Here is a 23,032-nt window from a genome sequence, read left to right on the forward strand (position 1 = left end):
TCGGGTGCTGGCTTCTTGCAGGTCAACGTTTTACAGCCAACTGCATCATGTATCGTTTGAGCTTTTGATGACCGGTCAAGTTCAATTGGTGGTATCATGGGTGATTTCTCCGGTGATACAGGCTGGTAGATCGCAATTGCTGTACCATGAAGGGTATTCATCCCGCAAGGAGTTGACTCTAGAAAATCGATGTTGTCCATGGCAAACCAGACGAACGTGTCCTGAACCAACCATGGTGGTAGACAGATGCCTCCGGTGGACTCCATTTGCTTCAGTACGGAGTTGGCAATGCTGGTCTCAATCTCCATGACCTTTTTGTAGGAGATGGCGAGGTCCAGATGTGCAAGTTTCTCTACAAGCGCCTTGGATCGTGTGTTTTTGTGTATGTCGAGAGCTAAGCCCACACTCAATGGAGTTTCAAATCGTTGTTTGAATGATCCATCCTCGCTTCTTGGTTCGTACGATACCTGTCGGTCAGATTTATAAGCACCGACAAAGTGCTGCGCCAACAATGATGCACTCACACCAATGGAGTCCTCCCTGTTGCTATTTCCTACTTTCCTTGTTCCCATGACTGCATGCTTGCAGAAGATGTTGAGCATCGGGGGTGGCTTGTAATCAGCAAAGGTTCCATTAAATTTCCATGCTGGGGAAGATGCGATGTCTTTCCTCAATATTTTCGCAGCTCGCAAAAGTACTTTAAAATCGTCTTTGATGCTGTCTGCTGTAATTGTGCTTGATATCATGTGGTCTTTGAGCTTTGTGGAAAGAATCTGCTCTGGCTTTGTTTTGTTTGAGGGCCGGCTGAAATGAACATCGGCAATGTTGTCTAGGATCAATTGTTTCAGGTATGGCTTATAACTATGGTTGTCTGAGACCGGAAAGTCGTGCTCCTTAAGTAAATTGACATAGGTTACATGAATTTCATTCATATTCAGCACAGCATTTTCAGTAGTATCATTCAACGCAGTTTCAACAATTTCAATGAGTTCAAGGTCTGATAACACCTGACCAAAGTTAACATTGGTTGTTTCTGTTTGTTTTTCCGTCTTAACTATAGCACGTTTGGCCTTAACTACACATGGTAAATGATATTTCATGTCCTCAGCCATTGCTTGCAATGGGTCAGGCGAACTTATGACACTGTTCAGTCTCACTTTCAGATTGTCATTACTTGTTTCTTGGCCAATGTTTCTGATCTGGAGTCCCATGTTCTTTGTTGACACATTGTGTAGTTCACTTCCTCTGTCTTCCTGGCATATGACACATCTGAGCGCGTCAAATGTCTGTTCTCGGGAACACCTTCTGGATGTTGACGTGCTTTCCCCTAGATCACTAGAACTTGGTCGTCCTCTCTTTTTCAGTCGGATTTCTGCGGCACTGCCTGATGTTGTTCCTTTCTCAAACCTAGCCTTTGCTCGATCAATGTGCATCTTATTGGTAACATCTTTGTAACAAGCTTTATGGTAGCGGAGACCTTTTGCGAGCAATTCTTCAGCAGAGGAATATTGCAAACGTCTATTCAATGATGCAAACTTTGTTTCACCATACGTGTACTGTTCCTCAGCACCTGCCATCAGTTTCTCGACAGAGGAGAGTTTTGGTTTCGTTACAAAGGTTGTATAGTCTGTTTGCCCTATGGCCATTTGGCATACAAAACAAAGTCCGAAATCTACTGACTTCTCAATCTTCCTGGGTGGTGAGTCACTCATCTTGAAGGTAGGTGTAATTTTCTAGACACTCTTGAACTGTCGTCGGTCCTGCAAAGATAGATACTACTATTCAGATTCACATTTCGTCAACACAGTCAAAACCAGACCTTAACTAGATGGTGGAAACTTAATTAACCGATTTCATGCCGGCCGACCCCACTTTGGCTGGTATATGTCCACTATTTTATTTTCCTTGCATTTTTCTGTAAAAACAATGGCAGAAATGGCTTCCTTGGGTCTGAAAACATATAAAAGGACATATTATTCATGTTTATATGATATCTAGATACAAAGATATGCACAAAAGTGTATTTTCCAAATTTTATGGCGGCCATCTTGGATTTCTTCGAATTACTACCTATTAGACGTAAAAGAAAAAATGGAACCCTATTTTTTTTACATCTCTATAATATTCTGAAGCAGAATCCATTGCTAAATCAATTTTAACAAACAAAAAACACAAACAATATTGTTATGACATATGGGCCTGCACTATTCGTTTTGATGTGTAGAAGTGATGAAGAACCTGCCTCGTACAAGTAGGTGGTCGCAAATGGCACGAGTACCTCCAGAGCTCTCTCTCCCTGCTAACTGTGGGAACGTATTGAGTTGAGCACACCAGAAGATGTCGAGCTGCATTGATTCAAGCTCCATTCGGATTTTCATTGGCCTTCAGCTCAACAATATCAGTCATCCATGCAATCCGGGTTTGAAAGAAATGGATCCCGTGTCCATCTATGTGCCACAGAAACCTCTTCATTGTGAAAGTATCCGCGGAAGGACTGAATCAGCTCCTGCAAATGCTCCTTCACTTCAGTCACGATGTACAATTCTTCTTCCCTTTCTCGTCAAGTGAAGGAAAGTTAGGAAAATGCCCTTTCTCGAGTTGTTACTGTTAGGGTTAGGGTTAGGGTTGTTAGGGTTAGTTAGGGTTAGAGTTAGTTGTTAGGGTTAGGGTTAGGTTAGGGTTAGGGTTAGGTTAGGGTTAGATGCGCTTTATCCAAATTGGAAGTTTCTGAGTGAAAGCAGACAACTTCTCTCTGGCAGTTGTTAGGGTTAGGGTTAGGGTTGTTAGGGTTAGTTAGGGTTAGAGTTAGTTGTTAGGGTTAGGGTTAGGGTTAGGTTAGGGTTAGATGCGCCTTATCCAAATTGGAAGTTTCTGGGTGAAAGCAGACAACTTCTCTCTGGCAGTGGTCATGCTCATCCCTGTTCCTTGGAAGGATGTGTTCAGCTCGTTGAGGTGTGTGAATACATCTGCCAGGTATTTAGGGGACAAAATGAGCTCCCTATTCTCAAAGCGGTCAGCAATGTCACTGCCCTGGTTTCTAAGAAATTGCCTGATTTCTTTGTGCGGTTCAAGGACACGAGAGGCGGTGATTCAGCGCTCGCCCTCGGATGAAGTTAACCGCACGCACATCAGTTGACAAAACATTCTTGAGTTTTTCAGGCAACGTCTTCGTGGCAAGTGCATGACGACGCAACACGCAGTACGTGGTAGGGACACGGGGCACCACCTCCTTCACACGGGAAGCAAAGCCTGAATTGTTCCCTGGCATGGTGAGGGATTTATCATTGCATATTGACCCACACACGTTTGAAAGTCATCCCATTCTTCAAGAAGAAATATTTCACGAGATAAAACGCATCGATTGCTTTTGCAGTTGTTTGCAGGGGTTCACAAAACAAGAATTCCTCCACCACTTCTTTCTCCTTCTCATACCGCACAAATACCAACGGAGTGCAAAAACTAGATGGTATTCAAAGAATACTTACTCTGCACAGTCAACTTGTTGTGAGCCAACTCTTCTGTATTTGAACATTTTTTTTCTTTGATCCAATATGGCTGCCAGACCACGTGAGCAATGACATCATAAATTTATATTGTCTAAATAATTGTTGCATAGATCACGCTCAATACATTTCAAACTGATCAGACTAAGTGTTTTCCCTGTCGAATTATGACGTCATAATTATGGCACCAATGACGTCATCGTTAACAACACCTATTCCCCATATGGAGTTATTTACAATGAGCCATGTTGCAATTTTTTCCATGCAGCGGTTTTGGAGATATAAAGGTGCAACATTTTTCGGTTTTTCCAAGCTGGCACGTGTACCACATGACCGATGACGTCAGGATTATCATTAAAATATTCTAAAAGAGGAGGCCCTCCTATGGTGACAATTTCATGTCAATCGGATCAACGGTTGCCGCGAAAATGAAATTTTAAAATGCAGATATGTATTGCACACGTACGTATGTACGTACTGAATGCTTAACCCTGCTTTTCACTTCGCGAGCACAGGGTAACTAACGTCGGTCGACTCATTCACCTGAATACTCATTTTGACAGGACTACCTTTGATGTCTGCGATCACCTGCTGCAAGATATCTCCACTCATGCCACCAATCCCGGAACGGATAATGTCGTTTGACAAGGGTACCTGCTGAAGTTTCTTTTGTGCCTCTGTCCCCAACACCTTTTTGCCATTTCTGGGGCACAAGGTTTCACCAGTTCTTCAGCAATTGTATGAGGTTTTTTTTCTTGGCACCACAATAATGCAACTTGGTAAGATACTTACAACAAGGGCTTTTCAATCGGCGCAAACCCCAACTGTGGCAAGACACTGCCACGATCAAATCCTTCCGTCTTGGTCTACAAGTAATTGAAGTTATGGCCAGCATCCGCATCCCCATGCCGGTTGTTGAAATGCTCAGTAAATTTTGAAGGTTTGAGATTTGCATTTGTAAATACCGTGCTGCCCAGTATGCACTGCGGCCGATAGGTTCCATATTTTTCCGTTAGACAGGTAAAACCATAACGAATGTAGTCGTCATTCCACTTCAGTTTCTTCGACCTGGTAAGTCAGATCTTGCTCGCACTGATACCTGGAAAGATGTAAGATCAACCGTTACATCACCTTCACTACAATACAACACCACCTTTGCCACACTACACCTTCACAATATACCTCCTTCCCTTCATTACAACACATTCACAATAGTATACTTCTATCACGACACCCTCACAATGCAACACCTTCACCACACGGCAACACTACAGTACAACCCCGCCTTCCCGCATTTTCCTGCCAACCCTTCCCCCCACCCCCTTCCCATACCTACTCCCCCCAAGCCCTCTCCCTCTCACAGATCTCCCGATGTCCCTGTTCTCTGCTGTTGTACGTGTGTGCTTCCCTCTCTCTCCTCATCTTGTCTCCCGCTCCCTTTATTGTATATTTCGTGTGTCACGTTTTTTTTTTTTGTGATTGATGTTAGTTCTTACATGAGCCTCGATCTTGTATACACACAAAAAAAACATCTTCACCCCACTGTGTTCATGAAAAAATATACTTTGAGTATCTTAGTAAATATAGTATTGAAATGGCCAGTGTGTTTCATACCCCCAACTTTGAGGTTTCGTACCCCCAACTTTGAGGTTTCGTACCCCCAACTTTGAGGTTTCGTACCCCCAACTTTGAGGTTTCGTACCCCCAACTTTGAGGTTTCGTACCCCCAACTTTGAGGTTTCGTACCCTCAGCTTTGACGTTTCGTACGCCCAACTTTGAGGTTTCGTACCCCCAGCTTTGAGGTTTCGTACCCCCAGCTTTGAGGTTTCGTACCCCCAAGTTTGAGGTTTCGTACCCCCAAGTTTGAGGTTTCGTACGCCCATGTTTGAGGTTTCGTACCCCCAAGTTTGAGGTTTCGTACCCCCGGCTTTGAAGTTTCGTACCCCCAACTTTGAGGTTTCGTATCCCCAGCTTTGAGGTTTCATACCCCCAGCTTTGAGGTTTCGTACCCCCCAACTTTGAGGTTTCGTACCCCGAACTTTGAGGTTTCGTACCCCCACCTTTGAGGTTTCGTACCCTCAGCTTTAAGGTTTCGTACCCCCAAGTTTGAGGTTTCGTACCCCCAAGTTTGAGGTTTCGTACGCCCATGTTTGAGGTTTCGTACCCCCAAGTTTGAGGTTTCGTACCCCCGGCTTTGAGGTTTCGTACCCCCAACTTTGAGGTTTCGTATCCCCAGCTTTGAGGTTTCATACCCCCAGCTTTGAGGTTTCGTACCCCCCAACTTTGAGGTTTCGTATCCCGAACTTTGAGGTTTCGTACCCCCACCTTTGAGGTTTCGTACCCTCAGCTTTGAGGTTTCGTACCCCCAAACTTTGAGGTTTCGTACCCCCAGCTTTGAGGTTTCGTACCCCCAGCTTTGAGGTTTCGTACCCCCAAGTTAGAGGTTTCGTACCCCCAAGTTTGAGGTTTCGTACGCCCATGTTTGAGGTTTCGTACCCCCAAGTTTGAGGTTTCGTACCCCCGGCTTTGAGGTTTCGTACCCCCAACTTTGAGGTTTCGTACCCCCAACTTTGAGGTTTCGTACCCCCAGCTTTGAGGTTTCGTACGCCCAGCTTTGAGGTTTCGTAACCCCAACTTTGAGGTTTCGAACCCCCAACTTTGAGGTTTCGCTCCCACAACTTTGAGGTTTCGTACCCCCAACTTTGAGGTTACGTACCCCCAGCTTTAAGGTTTCGTACTCCTGGTTAAGAACCATAGCCTTAGAGGCTTAGAGGGAAGAATAATATTGTTAGACGATATTGAAGTTGTATCTACAGGTGTGAAAAAGAGGAAGGAACAAGAAAGAGCAATCGGAGATCGCAAACCCTCGCCAGAACGTGTGTTAGTGGTTTTTAACGCTTTTGTGTTAAAACAAATATGGCGGCCGAACCACGTGACCGATGACGTCATCATTTTTTGTCCACCAATTTATCCCGAGATGATGCTCAAGAAATTTCATCTTGATCGGATATATGTGTTGGATATACGGATACACATATGTGTGTGTGTGTGTGTGTGTGTGTACGTATGTGTGTGTGTGTGTGTGTGTGTACGTATGTGTGTGTGTGTGTGTGTGTGTGTACGTGTGTGTGTACGTGTGTGTGTGTGTGTGTACGTATGTGTGTGTGTGTGTGTGTGTGTGTGTGTGTGTGTGTGTGTGTGTGTGTGTGTGTGTACGTGTGTGTGTGTACGTGTGTGTGTGTGTGTGTACGTGTGTGTGTGTGTATGTGTGTGTGTGTGTGTACTGTGTGTACGTGTACGTATGTGTGTGTGTGTGTGTGTGTGTGTGTGTGTGTGTGTGTATGTGTGTGTGCTTGTGTGTGTGTGTGTGTGTGTGTGTGTGTGTGTGTGTACGTGTGTGTGTGTGTGTGTACGTGTGTGTGAACGTGTGTATGTGTGTGTACGTGTGTGTACGTGTGTGTGTGTGTGTGTGTGTGTGTGTGTGTGTGTGTGTGTGTGTGTACGTATGTGTGTGTGCTTGTGCATGTGTGTGTGTGTTTGTGTGTGTGTGTGTGTGTGTACGTATGTGTGTGTGCTTGTGTGTGTGTGTGTGTGTGTGTGTGTTTGTGTTCGGTTGTCTCCAAATGCGGGTTTCAGCAGGTGGAACGGAGCCCTTCCATGTCTTAAAGTATCCACCTTTCGTACGTGTGTGTCGTGTGTCTGCATAGTAACTGTTTTATATATCTCTGGTCAAATTCATACATTTGAACAATCAACATGTACGGTACTGTCATTGCAAATGGATGTCGGGATTGACGGAGAAAAATAATGCTTCAAAGAATAATGTCGGGATGCTTCCAAATGATGTGATCATCCCGACCTTGTTTACAAACCTTTTGGCGTACCATCCCTCCTCGTCCTACATCCTTTTATAACCTTAAAAATGGTTTGTTTATTACTTGTTATTCCAAAACATTGACATGAAAGATATCAGTGAAAGATATGGAATTGTTAAAGCTCAAAACTAATGCTCCACGTTTAATGAGACGCAAGATCAACGTGATCTCATGTTGTGTTGAAAAAATGGGGTGAAACTTACATGGTCATGTACTCATATAGCACATGATACATGCCCATGTTAATCTTACACAGTCATGTACTCATAATGTACATTATCATGTTAAACTAACATGGTCATGTACTCATAAATGTACATGACCATGTTAAACTTACATGATCATGTACTTATATAGTAATATAGTACATGACCATGTTAGTCTTACACGATAATGTACTTATATATTACATGACCATGTTAAACTTACATGATCATGTGCTCATACAGTACATGACCATGTTAATCCTACACAGTCATGTACTCAAACTGTACATGACCATGTTGAACTTACACGGTCATGTACTGGTATGGTACATGACCATGTTAATCCTACACAGTCATGTACTCATACTGTACATGACCATGTTGAACTTACACGGTCAACTTACATTTACTTAGATAAACTTACATGGTCACATGGTCATGTACTCAAACGCCACAAAGCAGACCAACTTTGCCCCCATGATTGAGGATAACATGAAAATAACGTAAAGTTATTAACACGAGACGACCTACACCAGGCCCCGAATATTAGTGACAGGGTTGTGGAGGACAGAATCCAGGGTTGTGGAGGGCAGCATCCAGGGTTGTGGAGGGCAGCATCCAGGGTTGTGGTGGGCAGCATCCAGGGTTGTGGAGGGCAGCATCCAGGGTTGTTGAGGGCAGCATCCAGGGTTGTGGAGGGCAGCATCAAGGGTTGTGGAGGGCAGCATCCAGGGTTGTGGAGGGCAGCATCCAGGGTTGTGGAGGGCAGCATCCTGGGTTGTGGAGGGCAGCATCCTGGGTTGTGGAGGGCAGCATCCAGGGTTGTGGAGGGCAGCATCCAGGGTTGTGGAGGGCAGCATCCAGGGTTGTGGAGGGCAGCATCCAGGGTTGTGGAGGGCAGCATCCAGGGTTGTGGAGGGCAGCATCCAGGGTTGTGGTGGGCAGCATCCTGGGTTGTGAAGGGCAGCATCCAGGGTTGTGGAGGGCAGCATCCAGGGTTGTGGTGGGCAGCATCCAGGGTTGTGGAGGGCAGCATCCAGGGTTGCGGAGGGCAGCATCCAGGGTTGTGGAGGGCAGCATCCAGGGTTGTGGTGGGCAGCATCCTGGGTTGTGAAGGGCAGCATCCAGGGTTGTGGAGGGCAGCATCCAGGGTTGTGGTGGGCAGCATCCAGGGTTGTGGAGGGCAGCATCCAGGGTTGCGGAGGGCAGCATCCAGGGTTGTGGAGGGCAGCATCCAGGGTTGTGGTGGGCAGCATCCAGGGTTGTGGAGGGCAGCATCCAGGGTTGTGGAGGGCAGCATCCAGGGTTGTGGTGGGCAGCATCCTGGGTTGTGAAGGGCAGCATCCAGGGTTGTGGAGGGCAGCATCCAGGGTTGTGGTGGGCAGCATCCAGGGTTGTGGAGGGCAGCATCTAGGGTTGCGGAGGGCAGCATCCAGGGTTGCGGAGGGCAGCATCCTGGAGTACACCAACAATGTCGATCTCTATCCTGACCGATTTCCCCCATCAATTACACACACATCACCTCCCCAACCCTCGTAAACCCGCTCCCCTCCTAAAGAGAACAGACACGACACGAGGTATTTGGAGTATTTGGACTCTGCAGGAAATCGAGCGGCCACAGCTGCAAACCAAATTATTCATTCAGTCTCTGGGCTCGATGTGCGAGCGATGTGTAATTACCTTTACCGAAGTCTGTCTCCTCCCTCACCCCCATCCACCCCCACATGGCACTAATTAGGTGGGAACACTCCGGGCACGCGCTCTGTGGGATGGAGGGCTGGGGTACCAGGAACCCCTTGGATCGGCATTGATTTTAGGTGCGAACGAGGGATAACAGTTTAATTGTGAATATCATGGGAGAGCTGGAGTGAGGTCTAACAGGTAAAAGGAATGTTCTCAAGTGGAAGTCATCCTCCACCCTGTGGGTGCTCCGTTTTTGAGGCCATCGCAGCTACTCGACCAGTTTCCCGACCACACCAATCACAACTACACGTCCCACAAAAAGGACTTTAAGTGACTGCGTTCCAAAGGGTAGCTTTCTCCGGCAAATGACTTATAATTCACGAAAACTTTAAAGGAATTTTTATAATTACAAACCCTTTTCCTGTTTAAAACAGAATCTCAAACCACTTCTTTTTCAGCTGCACAAACCAAACTTTTCATTTCGCTTTAAGCAGCAGCTGTGGAAGGTTGTACATTTATTTTATTTTGATCCACTTCATGAAATATATGAAGACCTTTCACAATCCACCTCATCTAATATATATAGCTCGTATTTATAATGTACTAGCAAAGGTATCCGGCATTGCCGGGCAGCGCACGGTCCCTCCTCCCACCTCTACCCCACCCTCATCCCACCCCATCCTCTGCCTCCTCCTACCCCTTCTCCTCCCTCATCTCACCTCAGCCCTGCCTCCTCACACCCCTTCCTCTTCTGCCTCCCACACCATCCCCTAACTCCTGCCACCCATCCCTTACCTTCTGCCACCCACCACTCCTCCTTCTGAACTCCCAGCCCACACCTTCCCCTCCCTCCTCCTGCCACCCTAGCTCCTCCATCCAGACTCCCACACAACCCCTTCCCCTCCCTCTGACTCTTACCCCACCCTTTCCACTTCCTCCTCTCACCTCCGTCCATCCCACCCCTCTCACCAGATTCCCACTCCACCCCACTACCTTCCCTCCAGACTCCACCCCTTCCCCTCCCTTCTCCTATCCAACCCCTCCCTCTGGGCTGACGGGAATGTGAACAGAGTGGGGCAGAGAGAAAGAGGTGGGAGAGAGAGTGAGAGGGGGGGGGGGGGGGGAGGAGAGAGAGAAGGAGAGGAGAGAGAGGGAAAGGATTCTGTTGGGGGTCCAGAGGAAGAGATCGGTGAGGGAGGGGGAGAGAGGAGGAGGAAGAGGGAAGACTGAGGATGGGAGGTGGGAGAGAGCGGGAAAAATTCTTGCAGATGTGCCACCCAGTTTAACATCCATCTAAGGGACAGCACACATATTGATGAATCACCCTGCCTGTGAAACACTGGGGATGACAGTTTATAGCCAGTCGGGATTCAAACCCAGGCTAGACGGCTTAGAGCGTGTGCATACCTCTCAGGCTCAGCAATCCTGCCGTGGTGTGGAGATTCATTGTTTTGTAGACACTGAAAACATTTGCCAATTCTCTCTTAAACTCCTATTTCACTAGAAATATATGTTGCTTTACTAATTGTAATCCTCAAATTTATTTTGCCTTCCTAACTCTGGGGGTGTACTTCCTTTTTCCACATGCGAAATTTGCATTTATATTTATTTAAATTATACAATGGACTACAAAATGCAAATGTTTCATGATATTTGTTATATTATATCACCTTTATCTATCAATATTGTTGAAATGAAGATCAAATGTACCCACCGTACCCACCGTACCCAGTCGTACCCAGCTGCTCCTGGACTCTGTGTCCTTTCCTCCTGACAAGGTGGAAAAGTTTCTGTCAACCCTCGACTCTGATTCTGCAACTGGTCCTGACGGCATCAGCCCACGGGTCCTAAAATCATGTTCTTCTGCTCTTTCACTCCCTCTTTCTGTTCTCTTCACCCTCTCTTTTGCTCAAGGTCATCTGCCATCTGCTTGGAAATCAGCCAACATCACCGCTTTGCACAAAAAAGGTGCAAAAACAGATCCCAGCAACTACAGACCAATCAGCCTTCTCCCAATTATCAGCAAAGTCATGGAATCAATCATTGCTTCAGATATGAAATCTTTCCTCTTCTCCAATGGCTTGATCTCTGATCATCAATTTGGTTTCAGACCTGGTCACTCTACTCTGGACATGCTGCTTCTGCTTTCTCAACAATGGATGGAGGTCCTCAACGCCAAACAGGAAATTAGAGCTGTCTCCCTTGACATCTCACGTGCCTTCGATACGGTCTGGCACCCTGCTCTGCTCTCCAAACTCTCCTCCTTTGGTATCCATGGAAATCTCCACGCATGGCTGGCGGACTTCCTCTCTGATCGTAGTCAACGTGTGGCCCTGAATGGGTTTCTCTCATCTCCTCTTCCTGTTCAGGCTGGAGTTCCCCAAGGTAGTGTTCTGGGCCCTGTGCTTTTTCTGGTCTTCATCAATGATCTCTCTGACTCTCTTGAAAATCCTCTCTATCTCTTTGCTGACGACTCTACTCTCTGTCGCTCCATTCCTCATCCCTCAGATCGGCAGTCTGCAGCCTCCTCACTCTCTGCAGACCTGGACAAAATCACAGACTGGTCAAACAAGTGGAACATGTCTTTCAATCCTGACAAATCTCACACTCTTACAATGTCTCTCCGAAAGGACCGACTGGACAACCCTCCCATCTACTTTCTCAACAATCCTCTCCAAGAAGTTCTGTCGCTCAAGCTTTTGGGTCTCACTATCTGCCATGATCTTTCTTGGGAAAACCACATTTCCAAGCTGGCCTCCAAAGCCAGTCGCCGACTGGGCATCCTCCGTCGTGCGAAGTCCTTCCTTGGCACACCTGAGCTCCTCACCACATACAAGGCTTTCATCCGCAGCTCAATGGAATACTGTTCCCCCCTCTGGGCTGGTGCTCCTGCCTCACACCTTGCTCGGCTTCACGCTGTTGAGGCCAAAGCTTTCAGAATCATTGGAATCTCCTGCGATGTCGTCAACGCCGAGGGCCTTTCACTCACTCACCGCAGGCAGGTTGGTGGTCTTTCTGTCTTCTACCGACTCCTCTCCGGCCTTGCTCCCCCAGCTCTCTCTGTGCTCTGTCCCCCCAATATTCCTTCAGGTCGCACAAGATCTGCCTGCAACCCTCTTCTGGTTAAACTGCCAAAGTCTAGGCTCTCTGCTCACCTTCACTCTTTCATTCCCCTTTTCTCCCGCCTCTGGAACAAACTCCCCCACTCCCTTCAATCCCACTCCTCCCTCCAGGTCTTTAAAACAGCTGTTCACCACCATCTCTTATCTTCCCCCATCGAAAACCTTGATCTTTTCTACCCACGGTAATTCACCCCAGAGTCCTTGCAGTGTTCATATGTTTTAATCCTCTCCCACCTCCCCCCAAGTCCTCCCGATGTCCCTGCTCTCAAATGTTGTGTTTGTGTCCTTCCCCCTCTCTTTTGTGTCCTTCCCCCTCTCTCCCCATCTCGTCTACCGCTCCCCTTGTTTTTTGTGTTTTGTGTGTCGGTTTGTCTTTTTGTGTGATTAATGTTAGCTCTTTCATGAGCCTCGATCTTGTATACAAAAAAAAAAAAAAAAAAAAAAAAGCTGTATGTTGAAATATGTTGAAAAAGTCAAAACTTCACATGGGGTTTACTTACTTTTTCACATGACTGTATGGCTCTTTTTAAACACGGACTAACTGATATTAATGTTCAGTACCTTCTGGGTGTTGCAGAAAGCTGAAATTTGGCATGCCGATGGACATTGAAGCGAGAAAAATCCCAGAACCGTCGGAAAGCGTCTGTAAATTAAAATTTACACAACAAATTATAAACGCATACGTAAAAAAAGCGAAAAAACCCCCATCAACCAACATATAGCATTTGAAAATTGCAATTTCTCTAACTGTAAACTGTGAAATAAAAATCTCAATGAAAATTTACTTTAAAAAAAAAACAACCGAAATTGATGTCTAGATGCAGGTCCGTGATGCTTGCCTATAATCATAAAGTTTCTCTTTATTATGTACCTATGAATGAAGCACGATTTGTTATTGCTTACACAATGTGTAAGCAAACCCCAGTAGTATATATATATTTAGAAATTTGGCCTATGTTGACCTTTTGGTGTATGTTGACCTCAAAAATACTTAGTGGTTGAATTCAGTGTCCAGATATGCAAATCCTCTTAAACATTCAAGTCAATCAGATGAAAATTGAGGATTTTAGAAATCTGGCCTATGTTGACCTTTTGGCCTATGTTAACCTTTTGGCTTATGTTGACCTGAAAAATACTTGGTTCTTGAATTCATTGACAAGATATGCAAGTCCTCTTCAAATTTCAAGTTAATCGGATAAATGTTGAGGATTTTAGAAATTTGGCCTATGTTGACCTTTTGGCCTATGTTGACCTTTTGGCCTATGTTTACCTTTTGGTCTATGTTGACCTAAAAATACTTAGTGGTTGAAATCAGTGACCAGATATGCAAATCCTCTTAAAAGATCAAGTCAATCGGAAGAAAATGGGAGGATTTTAGAAAAATGACAGTTGGTGACCTTTGGCCTATGTTGACCTATTGAACTTTTGACCCCAAAAACAATAGGCTTCTTGATTATGCCCAACCATTTGGTGAAGTTTGGTGAAGGTCGGTTGAAAATTGTGACCTGTAGGCGACTGACATACAGACAGACATACAGACAGAGAGACAGACAGGGGTATACATATAACTGTGGCACTAAGGTTTTCCTGTCGTTTTAAGCAGCGGCCATGGAAGGTTGTGGAGTGAAGAGCTCGACCTTTTCTTGGACGTGTTTTTGTGATGCTTTGTACTTCTCTCTCCGGAGGGTATATAGTTAGGCAGCTTAGCAATTTTTGGGGGAAGGACTTTACAAAAGTACCATTTTTATTTTCGTGGTACATTGGACCATATGCAATAGAATTAGGACCGGAGGCAAGACATATACAGTGTTTGACTTTTGCGCAAATACGACTCGCACAGCATAATATCGAGCAATACATTTATGCAAATAAATCATCAGCTATTGGAGTTAGACTAAAATCGTAAATACATAAATTGCTGGACAAATTACCTTGAACAACATGTTGTCTGTTCTAAAGCTATATTGTCATTACATCCTTGTAGTTGCGTACATGCTAGATATATGAGAGGTGCGCGAGTTTATACAAATTAACATTTGTATAAACACTCGGTATTATATTACTAATTATTATTACATGGAAGCGTAAGATTTATTATGCAGACATGCATAATTTTTACAAATAACAATGCATGTAATGAAATTAAAGTTAGCCTCCTTGTTGAAAATATATACATAATTGGTTTTTGTCCTTGGTTTTTGTCCAATAAAAAGGTGAAGAACACTGTATATTTCTTGCCTCCGGTCCTAAATCTATTGTATATGGTCTAATGGACCACCAAAATAAAAATGGCGCTTTTGTCAAGCCGTTCCCCATTTTCGATAAATATGCTGCTAAGCTGCCTGACTAATACAGTTGTAGGCGATTGAAATATTTGATTGCAAAAAAGTTCAATATTCCATGTACTATTAAATATTTTTCGATTGCTTTGAGAAGTATTACCATTTACAGTTTTGTTTGCTCCTTCGGTGTTGCTCCTTCTGGAAAGATGGGGTTTTAAAACAGTCAAAGGAATGATACCTTGACCGAGAATGGGTAGATGTAATATAATGGTTTGTTGGTAATTAGTCTCTGGCCTTTAAACAAAAGTGGAAAAACAAATTAAGAATATCCTTTGTATAGACGATTTCTACACTGCTACCTCTTTCCACTTTGTGGGGTCAACAGGGGAACGTTTGTTTTGTCCCAAGTCTTTCACGAGCCGGCTGGCCAGGTTTGACGTTCAACTGAAGGGAAGTGGCATTTGGAATATGTTCGTCGTGGTGGATATAGTTTTTTTTTTTTTTTTTTTTGTATACAAAAAGTCAAACCGACACAAACCGACACATAAAACTCAAAATAAGGGGAGCGGTAGACAAGATGGGGAGAGAGGGGGAAGGACACAAAACACAACATTTGAGAGCAGGGGACATCGAGAGAACTGTGGGAGGGAGAGAGCTTGGGGGGAGGTGGGAGAGGTATAAAACATATGGACACTGCAAGGACTTCCAGGAAAGAAGTTGGAATTCCGAAAAAGTGTATCTGGGGTGAATTAGCGGGGGTAGAAAAGATCAAGGTTTTGGATGGGGGAAGATAAGAGATGGTGGTGAACAGCTTTTTTAAAGACCTGGAGGGAGGAGTGGGATTGAAGGGAGTGGGGAGTTTGTTCCAGGGGCGGGCAAAAAGGGGAATGAAAGAGTGAAGGTGAGCAGAGAGCCTAGATGTTGGCAGTTTAACTATAAGAGAGTTGCTGGCAGATCTTGTGCGACCTGTAGGAATATTTGGGGGACAGAGCCCAGAGAGAGCTGGGGGAGCAAGGCCGGAGAGGAGTCGGGAGAAGACAGAAAGACCACCAACCTGCCTGCGGTGAGTGAATGAAAGGCCCTCGGAGTTAGCTTCATTGCTGGAGATTCCAATGATTCTGAAAGCTTTGGCTTCAACAGCGTGAAGACGAGCTAGGTGTGAGGCAGGAGCACCCGCCCAGAGGGGGGGGGGGGGGGGGGGGGACAGTTTGCCTACTCTTGGCGAAAGTCACTGTGGGATCTTTAACGTCCACCAACTGGCAGGCGGGACACCCAGTTTAATGTCCATGTCCATCCCAGGGACGGCGCATACATTGATCAATCGCCCAGCCGACGAAGCACCAGGATGGCAGTTTATATCTCGGTATGGATCCAAATGCAGCTAAACTCAAAGGAAGGGTGTGCATATCTCTACGCTATCATGGCAGCCCAAGGACTGTGTGGTGTCTATTCTATACTATATGTATTAATTAATTTATTCATTCGTTTATTCATTCATTTATTCACTCATTTATTCATCCATTTACTCATTCATTCGTTCAATCCTCCATTCATTCACTCGTTTTTTCATTTATTGATTCATTCACTTATTCAGTCACGCATTCCTCACTTATTCATTCATTCCTTTATTTTATCTTTTATTCATTCTTTTATTCATTCATTTATTAATCTATTTATTCATCAATTTACTCATTCATTCGTTCATTCCTTTATTCATTTACTAGTTTATTCATTTTTTGATTCATTTGCTTATTCATTCACGTATTCCTCACCTATTCATTCATTTATTTATTTATTTATTCATTTATTATTCGTTCATTTATTCATTTATACATACATACATACAAACAATGTAATGCAAATAAAATGTGGATAACCTTGCGACAAGTATTTTCACGAGAATGTCATCCCATACAATAAATACGTATATGGTTTGAAAATCCATCAACGCTGAGCCCAGACATTTAATTTAATGTGTAAACATCAGGTGAGAAATGTTCTAAGTGGATGTTTATTTTTTTTTGATGATTCTGCGCACACAGAGCTAATTTTTTCACGTGATGGATTTAGATTGTACATTTAAAATATAATAAATGTTTACCAGCCTTTGAAACACCCCTGCGGAGTCCGTGTGAAATTAATGACCGCTTAATGATGTGCTTGCATGGATGATAAAGCATTAACTAAGGTTAATTGGTCTCTGCTGCCTGTTACGAGTCCACCTGTGGGACCGGAGCTCCTTTTGTGCGAATGAAATAGCGTGGAGGTTGAGGTGGGGATAGAAGGGGGTTATTAAATTCACAAACAGCCTCATTGCTTGGCTTTATGTTCATTTCATATCACAAGCTGGTGGTGAAGACGCCATGCTTCGGCTGGCCGAGAGCTGGACCCTTGAGCTGTCTAGTCTGGGTTCGAATCCCGACCCAGCTATAAACTTTTATCCTGGTGTTTCGCAGGCAAGGTGATTCATCAATGTGGGTGCGTCGTCCATCGAAGGGATGTTTAGCTAGAGGCCAAGGTCTTTACTTTTTCTCTTCTGCCCTCATTTTTCATCTTTATTCGGCAAATAAATAAAAAATTCAACTTCAATGCACAATATACGGTATAGACAGGATTCCTGCGTCATAAAGCAGCACTCTCGGTTGGGAAACCGAACAGGTCGGCAAAGCGCAAAAGAGCGCAAAGCGCAAATTATAGAGCAAATGAGAGCAAAGCGCAAATTATAGGATGTACCGAAATAAACAGTCGAACCCGGACGTTACACTCATTGAATTTCTGGCAGTCCCGTTCGTCTGCTGAAAATATTGTGGCTTCCAGTTTGGCCCGCAATCAATTCTTCCGAGATGAAATTGCTTCCCTTTGGACTAGTCGTAATGGAACACGGTCCTATGCCTGCTGCGTCCCGGTGCTGGGGCTGCCAGGCCCTGTGCTGGGCATGCGGCCACAGCTGTTGCGCCAAAGGGCTCTGAACATTACACGTTTCCTACTAGTCCTGTTTGGACACTCACATATGTGCCTGTGAGAGAAGCTTGTACTTTAAATACGTTTTACATTTTCCTTCCTGGTTTGAAAAGGTACTTTGGCAAGCAAAGTTGGCCCCCGGATGGGCGCGCGAGCACTCCGTTGCAACAAGTGAGCGACCTTGATTCAGTATTAGTAGAAATCAGTTCCAGGCTGTCTGTTTCGCACCTTTAAATCTCTTTCAATTTCTCCTGTTTTTGGCATTCCCATCTAAGCACCTAGCTCATGATGCTGGGATCCCAGGTTCAAATCTCACATTCTGTGTTGATTTGTCCTTTGTCTGCTGTAATGTCCTCGCAATTCATGTAAAGGTGCACTGTTGTCTCCAAATTAGATACACAGGTTGTCGTGGACAAAAATATTGGCACCCTTGCACTTTTTTCAACTAACTCACAATTTTCTCGAAAACGAAGTTGAAATTGACAAAAGTATTTGGTCTCCACAATTCTTAATTTCATTGTTAATATTACAGAACCTTTGTTTTTGATTCAGAACTTAATATATCCTTTTAAATCAGAAAATAAAAAGAAATGGCATTGACAAAATTATTGACACCCTCGACTTAATATTTGGTAGCACACAAACTGCAGTCAAGCGCTTCCTATAGCCATGAATGAGCTTCCTACACCTCTCTACTGGCAGTTTAGCCCATTCTTGTGCAAACTGTTCCAGTTCTCCCAGATTTGAAGGGTGCTTTCTCCCAACTGCTGTTTTCAGATCTCCCCACAGGTGTTCAATGGAATTTAGATCTGGACTCATTGCTGGCCACTTCAGGACAGTCCAGTGTTTTGTCTTGAACCATTCCTGGGTGCTTTTTGAAATGTGTTTGGGGTCATTGTCCTGCTGCAAGACCGATGGCCTTCGACGGAGACCCAGCTTTCTGACACTGGGTTGAACATTGCGCTCAGAATGCCTTGGTAATCTCCTGATTTCATGATGCCATGCACACATTCAAGGCACCCAGTGCCAGAGGCAGCACAGCAACCCCAAAACATCACTGAACCTCCTTTATGTTTGACTGTAGGGAAGGTGTTCTTTTCTTTGAAGGCTTCATTTTGTTTTCTGTAAACATAGAGATGATGTGCTTTACCAAAAAGTTCTAATTTGGTCTCATCTGTCCACAGGACATTCTCCCAGAAAGATTTTGGCTTGTTCAGGTGTGTTTTGGAAGACTCCAGTCAGGCTTTCTTACGTCTCTCTCTCCACATGTGGGGTCCTCCTGGGTCTCATACCATAGAACCCCCTTTCATTGAGTTGGAGACGGATGGTGTGAGTTGAAACTGTCATACCTTGTGTCTGAAGATCAGCTTGAATCTGTTTGGCAGTTGATTGAGGTGCTTCATCCACCATTCAAACAATCCTTCACTGCAATCTTCGATTAAGATTTCTCTTGCGGCCATGTCCAGGGAGGTTGGCTGCAGTGCCAGGGGCCTTAAACTTCCTGATAACATTGCGTACGGTGGACACAGGAACATCAAGGTCTCTGGAGATGGATTTGTAGCCTTGAGATGGTCCATGCTTGGCTACAATCTCGTGTCTGACCTCCTCAGACAATTCTCTGGTTTTCTTTCTTTTCTCCATGATCATTGCAGTACACACAGTGACACAAAACAGCAGAACGACTCCTTTTCTCCATTCAAACTGGTTTAATGAGTGATTTTTTATATTTCAGGCACCAGCAAATCACCACAGGTGAGTTCAATTCCAAAGTAAAGGAGAATTACCTGCTTGAAATCTAATTATTTCCACCAACTTCCAAAAGGTGCCAATAATATTGTCCGGGCAATTTTAGGATTTCTGTGTGGAATAAGCTAAGATTTAGTAATCTTTTCACCTTTTTGTTTTGTTCCACTGCAAACCAAAGAAATACATACGTATGTGAATACCAAAATGTTTTTTTTATTTCAACAACTTTCTGGAAGAAATGGTGCGTTATTTGAAAAAAGTGCAAGGGTGCCAATATTTTTGGCCACGACTGTACATGTATAGGAAGACATCAGTAACAAGTGCCATGGAAAATTGAGTCGATGAGCACTCCTTCTCTAGGATAATACATCCTTTACACATTCCCAGGTTACATTGACCACTGCAACCAACCGTGACTTCGAATTGCTTCCTCAACCTGTCTATTCACCAGACTTGGCTCCCCCTGTCTTCTATATCCATTCCCCAACTTCTTGGGAAGAGTTGTTTGATTATGATGATTGATGTTGAGGTTAGTGCAGTGGGTCCAGGGATTCGAGTCAACTAGGAGGGAGACTTCTGCAACACGAGCACAGTTAATCTGTTGCAGCACTGGACCAAGTGCATTGAAGTCAAGGGTTGAAAAATAGAATAAAATTGAAAAATTAACAAATTTTCAATTAACGTTGAAATTTTTGAATTAACGTGAAAAATTAACGTTGAAAAATAAAGAAATTAACAAATGAAAGGAATAGGATGATTATCTTTTAACATCAGGCTAGAACTTTCTGAACATCTCTCATACAATGCTTCTCCGTGTATCTTCGAAAAATATGAATGAATGAATGATCGTTTAAGGCCACTTTTCCCCGCTAGAGCAGGGGTTAGCCTTGCGGGCCCCATGACAATCATGGTTCCCTGTGTGAGGCAATGTTTTTTTTATGGCCGGATGCCCTTCCTGACGCCAACCCTTGGTCATGCTCTTACAATGCGCAGGGATACAGTGTACCTATTCTAGGCTGGGGTACACACCGTGATCATTCATCCCAGCAAGCTGGTTATTCTAGGCTGGGGTACACACCGTGATCATTCATCCCAGCAAGCTGGTACTCAATTTGCCGACCTCAGAGGGATGACAGGCTGAGTCAACCCCCTCTGGCATTAATTCAGCAATCGACAGGGATTCGAACGCCAGGATCCTAGGAATCCCAAGCCAGCACCCTAACCGCTAAGCCAACAGCAGGCTTGGCTTCGTCCGCCATCTCGAAAAATATGAATAAAAATTCAAAATAGTAGGAGAACCAACTATATTTAGTACAGCAATGTTTATATCAAAACTTTTACAGATTTTTAGGTAAATACCTGAAATCGACCTGTTTGGTAGTTTTGAAGTTTGCTTGCTTTTACAGGCATTTATTTCTCAATGGAATGGCCATTGCTATTCAATTACCAATCCGTCCCGGTGGTTGCACACTGACTGAGGCAGTGCCACTGATGCAGTGCCCCTGTACTTTAGGGCAGGATATTGCAATTTGTCTGGGGTCCCGACACACAATGTCCTATTGTTTTTCGAAGGCCACCTTCAACAAGTGGTCTTTCATCTTCAACAGCAAATCCTGGAATAGGTGGGGATCCCTTCGGGGGGCCACGGGACCTCTTTGCACCCGGCTTAATGTCCCTCATTGACGATTGTGGGACACCCAGTGCAGCACACTCATCGACACAACTTCCTTCGTCATTCATGCCAAGCACCGTTTATAGTCGGATCAGGAATCAAACCAAGAGGAGACAGTTCAAAGGTCGTTGGCCATTATTGCATTAGATGGTAAAGACAATGCATATGTGACTCAATGAATGCTATTTTCATTTTTAGAAAGCTGCGACTTATACTGAACATGGTCTTTTAAAACACCAGAGGTTCAAAGTAAATGATATAGGAATTTCTTACTTATGAGCCAAAACTTCATGGTCCATATTTTGTAAAGAAAATTTCAAATGGGTTGCAATGAGTGTGTAGATGAATTATATACAAAACGCAAACGCAATGTCAACATTTCAAATTTCAGTTATCGGCACACATTCCTTAACTGTTCAAAGTTTGATGGACATTTGTGACAGTATCTCCTATGTGGTCCTAATCTGAGACGAGAGGGAGTGAGAGGGATCATCGAAGGTGGGGGTTGGAGATTCACTTTGTTTGGAGAGAGTGCATGGGGGAAGAGGGGGTGAAGAGCAGAGTGTGGGTGGGAGTGGGGCAGCAGTAGAGTATGAAATTATCATTCTTCCTGAGAAAGAAGGAGCTGCAACTATTTCCAGGTTCAATTCCAGAAACTATCATGTTTTGCCAACGTTCTCACATCTGATTGAAAAGTACGCTTGGCAACATTCAAGACTTTGCTAAGGAGATCTCTTGTAGGTAAAACATGCCTAAAGTTTCCCACGCACATTCGAATATGAACCCTAGTAGGCAAACTGGGCCACAGAACAAGACCAGAAAGCATGCAAAAAGGTCTTCGTTTTCATCGTTCTCAACGGGGGTATGACAGGCGTGCCAAGGAGGGTGTGAAAGTAAAAAAAAAAGAGATCTATTTTCACAAGAACAAAGCTTATGGATACAAAAAGAAAAAGTCTTGTGCAAGAGATTCCACGTGTCTCACTCGAGGGGCATGACCCAAGGCAAAGTAGAAGGCGAGGAGGCCTAACAGACCCCCACAACATTTGCACAGCGACACATTCCTACTTTGAAGCAACTCTGCTCCATTTTCTCCACCCAGGATAAGCCCCCCATTCCACCCCCTCCCCCCCCCCCATGCGGCAAAGCCACTTCAGCCCCTGTGGGGCCACAAAGCTGTGACTAAGTTCTACAGGCTTAGGCCTGACTTTGAAAAAACGCGAGAAGAGATCCTCCGTATTCTCACGTAGTACCTGTCAATGCAGAAGCTCCTTCTTTTTTCTTTCCTCCCGAATGATTTGTTCTTCAAAGGAAGAAATAAATAAAGGAAGATGTGTGGCAGTCTTTTTGGGTGGTCAAGGGGGTCGTCGCAACGGAGGGTTACAGAAGTGTGTTTCCAGCCAGACCTGATGACAAGGCCTTTCTTCTAAATAACAGGCACAGAGGTCATTATTTTTTAATTCGACTGGATGAAAGATACGAGTGTTCCATCGTTTTCTTCATCCTTGTCACTCACAGCTATGACATTCATAACTCGATATCCACCAAAGGTTTAGCGAGACCTTGAGATCTATGTTTCTCGGTATGGTACTGGTTTAGGCCACAGGCTGAAATGATGCATCTACACAAGTCGAGAAACCTGGAAATACCTGTCTTATCAGTATCATGAACGAGGTTATAAACGAACCATAGTCTTGGGATTAGGATTGTGTTTCACTAATGAAAAGAGGATGACAGGTGTTTCTAGCCTGATATTTTAACACTAAAGGCTCTTTGTCCATCTATCCCATTAGTGCGTCTGATATGTCTTCATTTCGATCTCTGAGTGTCACAGATGATGATCCATTCCAGACCACACATTTCAACGAGGCCTTTATTTGATGTTAATAGCGTTTTACTCTTGAGACAAAGGCATCTGTTTCGTTTTGTTTCTTGTTCACTCTTTTTTTTCCCGAAACCGCTACCTACAGTGTACGATTCACTT

The sequence above is a fragment of the Myxine glutinosa genome, chromosome 5 (genome assembly GCF_964187855.1).
Source record: "Myxine glutinosa chromosome 5, kmMyxGlut1.1, whole genome shotgun sequence".
In the NCBI taxonomy this organism is placed as follows: domain Eukaryota; kingdom Metazoa; phylum Chordata; class Myxini; order Myxiniformes; family Myxinidae; genus Myxine; species Myxine glutinosa.